This window comes from Elephantulus edwardii, unplaced genomic scaffold (genome assembly GCF_000299155.1).
Source record: "Elephantulus edwardii isolate Elephantulus edwardi_28Jun2011 unplaced genomic scaffold, EleEdw1.0 scaffold00218, whole genome shotgun sequence".
In the NCBI taxonomy this organism is placed as follows: Eukaryota; Metazoa; Chordata; class Mammalia; order Macroscelidea; family Macroscelididae; genus Elephantulus; species Elephantulus edwardii.
This window is the reverse complement of record NW_006399968.1, coordinates 290,598-297,081: the sequence shown is the minus strand read 5'-3', so window position 1 is coordinate 297,081 and position 6,484 is coordinate 290,598. Positions and strand designations below refer to the sequence as shown.

General features: G+C 43.0%; 1 pseudogene across 1 annotated transcript in view; it reads left to right on the top strand.

Annotated features, from left to right (window-relative positions):
• The window catches only part of LOC102853274, a 13,139-nt pseudogene that overhangs the window by 5,391 nt on the left and 1,264 nt on the right, over positions 1-6,484 (top strand). The window contains exon 2 of the transcript XR_438981.1: positions 236-294. The product of XR_438981.1 is annotated as a cyclin-J-like (transcript). The remainder of the gene's footprint in view (positions 1-235; positions 295-6,484) is intronic.

Genomic DNA, 6,484 nt, shown 5'->3' with positions numbered 1-6,484 from the left:
ATGCCTAGTATGTCAATATTTATGCGTTCCATTTCTTCCTTAACAATATCTAATTTTCCTACATTCATGGTTCTCACATTCCATGTCCCAATCGCCAGTGTCTGCTTACAACTGTTCCTCTTCCTTTGTATTTCCATGCTTGAAAACTCATGTCCTACCTTAAAAAAAAACAAACAAAAAACAACTTGAACTATTTGTAGGAAAGGAGGTTCAAAAGTGTATCGTTCACATTCAGAACTCAGCAACCTGGAGTCCAATTTTCAGTATTTTAACTACCTCAAATACGCTATGAATGTAAGATACTGGGATAGAGGTCCCAACTTGAAACAACAACCGGTGCCTATGGTAAATTAATGTCTTGTCAAATGCTTTTATTGACTGGTTTAAATGTAATTCTTGTTATAGATGATTATGCCATTTTAAAAAAGCTTATTAACATTTTCTCAATTTATATTTAAAGATGCTAAAGAACACTGGATTGAATTTTTTTTCCCCCAGGGCTGGGTAGAATAATCAATTACTGTTGCTGCATATCCAGGTAGGGTGGGGATAATGGTTGTGGAACCAGAACTATTTTTTAAAACATTAGTATTTGATATAAAGACAGCTTGCAACTAACTACTAGCTTTTGGGGGCAGAGGAACTGTGTGAGTTTTGTTTAATTTATTGATTAGTTAAGTTAGATTTGGGGTTTTGTTTGGATTTTTATTTTTTTTAATTATTGGACCATCATTAAATGTGTACTGTGAAAGTATGTATAAAGGGCTTTACCAAAGTCCACTACATAAACACTACTCAAGTACAGACTGCAAACCAAAATGTTACCTGTTACCACATTAACTACAAACAAGTATGGTGCTAAAAATCTACACCAATGGAATTAGATGAGTGCTATGCACTTAATTTTAAAATAAAACTAGTTTTCAGTAAAAACAAAAACAAAAACAAAAAACACCCTCACAAACCCATTGTCTTTGAGTTGAAACCAACTTATGTATGTATGTATGTATGTATGTATGTATGTATGTATGTTTTGTTGTGCATCATCGGAGTTGGAACTGACCCATAACTGACACTCCAATGGATTTTCCAAAGCACTAAATTGCATGGGAGGAGACTGCCCATCTTTCTCCTAAAGAGCAGCCAGTGGATTCAAACTGCATGTCTTTCAGTTCACAGCTTAGTTCCTTACCATTCAGTCACCAGAGCTCCCTCTTGTTTATAAAAGGCATTATATTTAAAATATTTTCAAAATACTTACTTGAAAACTGTCATCTGTGTTCTGTGTAAGAATCCAAACTAGGTGTGATTATCTGATTAATTGCTTTATCATGTGCTAGATTATTCTATGATTCTATGAAAACAAGTAATATCTGTAATCTTTAACCAAAATAAAAAGATATAAGTAATTTTTTAAAATGTCTCAACTATTTTAGACTTAGATTTTCCCCCAAACATTAAGCAGTTAGGGTATAGATTAGGGTTAATTTAAGGGCTTGTGTTAGTCCTATGTCTTCATCTAGGGTTAGGGTTAGGGTTAGGATGAGGGCTAGGTCTAGACGTAGGTCTCTGTTTAGGGTTAGGGTTAGGGCTAGGGCTAGACCTAGGTCTCCATCTAGATTTAGGGTTAGGGTTAAGACTAGGGCTATGTTTAGGGATTGGGCTAGACCTAGGCCTCCACCTAGTGTTAGGGTTAAGGTTAGGGCTAGGGTTAGGGCTAGGTCTAGACCTAGGTCTCCACCAAGGTTTAGGGTAGGGTAAGTGTTAGGGTTAGGGTTAGTTAGGGTGAGGGTTAGGGTTAGGGTTAAGATTAGTACTAGGTCTAGACGTAGGTCTCAGTCTAGGGTTGGGATTAGGGTTAGGGCTTGGGTTAAACTAGGTCTAGATCTAGGTCGTCATCTAGGGTTAGGGTTAGGGTTGGTTTTAGGGCTGGGCTTAGGGCTACAGTTAGTGTTCGGGATAGGGTTTAGGGTTAGGGTTAGGCTTAGGCTTAGGTTTAGGGCTAGAATTAGGGTTAGGGTTCGGGCTAGGTCTAAGGTTAGGTCTAGAAGTTAGGGTTAGGGTTAGGGCTAAGGTTAGGGTTAGGGTTAGTTTTAGGGTAGGGTTAGTGTTAGGGTTAGGGTAAGGGCTAGGGTAGACCTAGGTCCATGTCTAGGGTTAGGGTTAGGTTAAGTGTTAGGGTTAGGGTTCTGGTTTGGGTTAGGTCTTCGTCTAGGGTTAGGGTTAGGCTGAGTGTTAGGGTTGGGGTTACAGTTAGGATTAGGCTTAGGGCTTGGGTTAGAGCTTGGGTAGTCCTAGGTCTTTGTCTAGGTTTAGGGTTAGGCTTAGGTTTAGGTTTAGAGTTAGTCTTAGGGTTAAGGCGGTCTAGACATAGGTTTCCGTCTAGGATTAAGGTTAGGGTAGGGTTGGGTTTATGGGTACAATTAGGTCATCGTCTAGGGTTAAGGTTAGGGCTAGGGTTAGGGGTAGGAGTATGTTTAGAGTTAGGGTTAGGGTTAGGGCTACAATTAGGTCATCGTCTAGGGTTGGGGTTAGGATTAGGGTTAAGGTTAGGGCTAGGGTTAGGGGTAGGAGTATGTTTAGAGTTAGGGTTAGGGTTAAGGCTAGGGTTAGGGTTAGGTCTACACCTAAGTCTTCGTCTAGGGTTAGTGTTAGTGTTGGTGTTAGTGTTAGGGTTAGGGCTAGGGCTAAGGTTGGGTTAGGGTTAGGGTTAGGGTTAGGTTTAGAGCTAGGGATAGGGCTATGGCTAGACCTAGGTCTTCGTCTTGGGTTACAGTCAGTGTTAGGATTAGGTTTAAGGTTAGGGTATAGATTAGGGTTAAGTTTAGGTCTTGTGTTAGTCCTAGGTCTTCATCTAGTGTTGGGGTTAGGGTTAGGTTTAGGATTAGGGCTATGTCTAGACTTAGGTCTCTGTTTAGAGTTATGGGTATGGTTATGGTTAGGGTTAGAATTAGAGTTAGGGTTGGGCTAAAGTTAGGGGTAGGTGTAACCTAGGTCTTCATCTAGGGTTAGTGTTAGGTTTAGGGTTAGGTTGAAGGTGAGGGGTAGATTTAGGTCTCCATCTCAGGTTAGGTTTAGGGTTAGGGTTAGGGCTAGGTTTCGGATTAGGGTTAGGGTTAGTGTTAGGGTTAAGGCTACTGTGAGGGCTAGTGTTAGGGTTAGTGTTAGTGTTAGTGTTAATGTTAGGGCTATGATTAGGGCTAGGTTTAAGTCTAAGGCTAGGCCTACGTCTCCACCTAGCTTTCGGGTTAGGGTTAAGATTAGGGCAAATATTTGGGGTTGGGGTAGACCTAGGTCTCCATCTAGGGTTAGGGTTAGGGTTAGGCTTAGAGTTAGGGTTAGGGTTAGGGTTAGGGCTTGGGCTAGACCTAGGTCTTCGTCTAATGTTAGGGTTAGGGTTAGGGTTAGGGTTTGGGTTAGGGTTAGGACTAGGGTTAGGGCTAGGGCTAAACCTAGGTCTTCACCTAATATTAGGGTTAGGGTGAGAGTTAGGGTTAGGTTTAGGCATAGGCTTAGGCTTAGCGTTAGGGCTAGGTTTAGGGGTAGGTGTGACCTAGGTCTTCGTCTAAGTTTAGGGTTAGGGTTAGGTTAGCTTTAGCGCTAGCTTTAGACCTAGGCCTCCTTCTCGTTTCGTTTTAGGGTTAGCGTTAGGGTTAGTTTTGGGGTTACGGTTAGGGCTAGGGTTAGGTCTAAGGCTAGGCCTATGTGTCCATCTAGCGTTAGTGTTAGGGTTAGGGCTAAGGTTAGGTCTAGGGCTAGACCTTGGTCTTCATCTAGGTTTAGGGCTAGTGTTCGGCTTAGGATTAGGGTTAAGATGAGGGTGAGGGTGAGGGTGAGGGTGAGGACTTGGTTAGGTCTAGAGCTAGGCCTAGGTCTTCATCTAGTTTTAGGGCTACGGTAAGGTTTAGGGTTTGGGTTAGGGTTAGGGTTAGGGTTAGGGTTCGGAATAGGGCTAGAGCTAGACCTAGGTCTTCGTCTAGGGTTAGTGTTAGGGTTAAGATTACCGCTATGTTTAGGTCTTGGGCTAGACCTAGTTCTCTATCTAGGGTTAGGCTTATTGTTAGGGTTAGGGTTAGAGGTAGGCTAGGGTTAGGCTTGGGGCTATGTCTAGAACTCGGACTTCGTCTAGGGAACGGTTAGGGTTAGGGTTAGGTTGAGGGTTAGAGTTAGGGTTGGCCTAGGGTTATGGCTAGGTATGACCTAGGTCTTCATCTAGGGTTGGGGTTAGGGTTAGGTTTAAGGTTAGGGCTAAACTTGGGTCTCCATCTCGGGTTAGGGTTAGGGTAAGTGTTAGGGTAAGGGTTACGGTGAGGGCTTGCTTTAATGTTAGGATTAGGATTAGGGTTAGGGTTAGGGCTAGCGTTAGACCTAGGTCTCCTTCTAGGTTTCATGTTAAGGTTAATTTTAGGGTTAAGATTAGGGCTAGGGTTAGGTATAAGGCTAGGTCTATGTCTCCATCTAGCATTGGGGTTAGGGTTAAGATTAGGGCAAAGATTTGGGGTTGGGCTAGACCTAGGTTTCCATCTTGGGTTAGAATTAGGTTTAGGCATAGAGTTATGGTTATGGTTATGGTTATGGTTATGGTTATGGTTATGGTTAGGGTTGGGGTTGGGGTTGGGGTTAGGTTTAGGTTTAGGGTTAGGGTTAGGGTTAGGTCTAGGGCTAGGGCTAGACCTAGGTCTTCATCTAGGTTTATGGCTAGGTTTAGTGTTATTGTTAAAGTTAGGGCTATTTCTAGACCAAGGTCTTCGTCTAGGTTTTGGGTTAATGTTATGGTCAGGGTTAGGGTTAGGTTTAGGTTTAGGGTTAGGTCTAGGTCTTCATCTAGGTTTAGGGCTATGGTTAGGGTTGGAGTTAGGGTTAGGGTTCGGATAAGGGCTAGGGCTAAACCTAGGTCTTCGTCTAGGGTTAGTGTTAAGGTTAAGATTAGCACTAAGTTTAGTTCTTGGGCTAGACCTAGGTCTCCATCTAGGGTTAGGGTTATTATTATGGTTAGGGTTAGGGTAAGGTTAGGGTTAGGGGTTGGGTTAGCGTTAGGAGTAGGATTAGGACTAGGACTAGGACTAGGACTAGGGCTAGACCTAGGTCTTGGTCTCAGTTTACGCTAGGGTTAGGATTACAGCTAGGATTAGTGCTAGGCCTAGACCTTGTTCTTCATCTACTGTTAGGGTTAGGGTTATGGTTAGGGTTAATGTTATTTAGGGTTAGGGTTAGGATTAGGGGTAGGCCTAGGTTTAGGGCTATTGGTAGACTCAAGTCTTTTTCTAGGATTAGGGCTAGGGTTAGGTTTAAGGTTTCTGTTAGGGTTAATGTTTGGCCTAGGGTTACGGTTAGTGTTAGGGTCACGGTTAGGGTTAGGTCTAGGGCTAGATCTAGCTATTGGTCTAGTGTTGGTGTTAGTGTTAGGGTTAGGGTTAGGCCTAGGGTTAGGATTGGGGCTACACCTAGGTCTTCGTCTATGGTCAGGGCTAGGTTTAAGGTTAGCGTTCCAGTTAAGATTAGCATTACGGGTAGGGTTCGGGCTAGGCTTAGACCTAGATCTTCGTCTAGTATTAGGGCTAGGGTTAGTGTTAGTGTTAGGGTTAGGCCTGGGATTAGGTCTTCGTCTCGGTTTAGGGTGAGGGTTAGTTTTCGGGTTAAGATTAGGGCAAAGTTTAGAACTTGGGCTAGACTTAGGTCTCCATCTAGGGTAAGGGTATGGGTTAGGGCTAGGTTTACGGTTAGGCTTAGAGTTACGGCTAGGTCTTAACCTAGATCTTCGTCTAGTGTTAGGTTTAGGGTTAGTGTTATGGTTATGATTAGGGCTAGTCTAGACCTTGACCTCCTCTATCATTAGGTTTTGGATTAGGCTTACTGTTATGGTTACGATTGGGATTAGGGCTAGGCCTATGTCTAGTGCAAGATCTAGGTCTTCGTCTAAGGTTAGGGCTAGTGTTATGGTTAGGGTTTGGCTTAGCGTTAATGTTCGGTTAGGTTTAGGGCTAGGGTTAGGTCTAGACTAGACCTAGGTTTTCATCTAGGGTTAGGGTTAGGGTTACAGTTAAGGTTAGGGTTAGGTTTAGGATTAGGGTTATGTTTAGGACTATGGCTAGACCTAGATCTCCATCTAGGTTTCACGTAAGGCTTGGGGTTAGGGTTAGGATTAGGGTGGGGAATAGGGTTAGGGTTAGCTTTAGTGTTAGGGCTAGATTTAAGTCTAGGTCTAGACCTGGGTTTTCCTCTAGGGTTAGGTTTAGGATTAGGATTAGGGATAGGGTTAGGCCTAGGGCTAGACCTAGGTCTCCATCTAGTTTTCATGGTAAGGTTATGGTTTTTGTTAGGGATAGGGTTAGAGTTATGGTTAAGATTAGGGCAAAGATTATACTTTTTAGTTTATATAGTTTATAGTTTATATCAACAGTCTTGGCACCAGCAGCCAGGAAATTAAAAGGCACATTGCCATGGGAAAGTCTGCTGTTAGGGACCTCTCCAAAGTGCTGAAGAG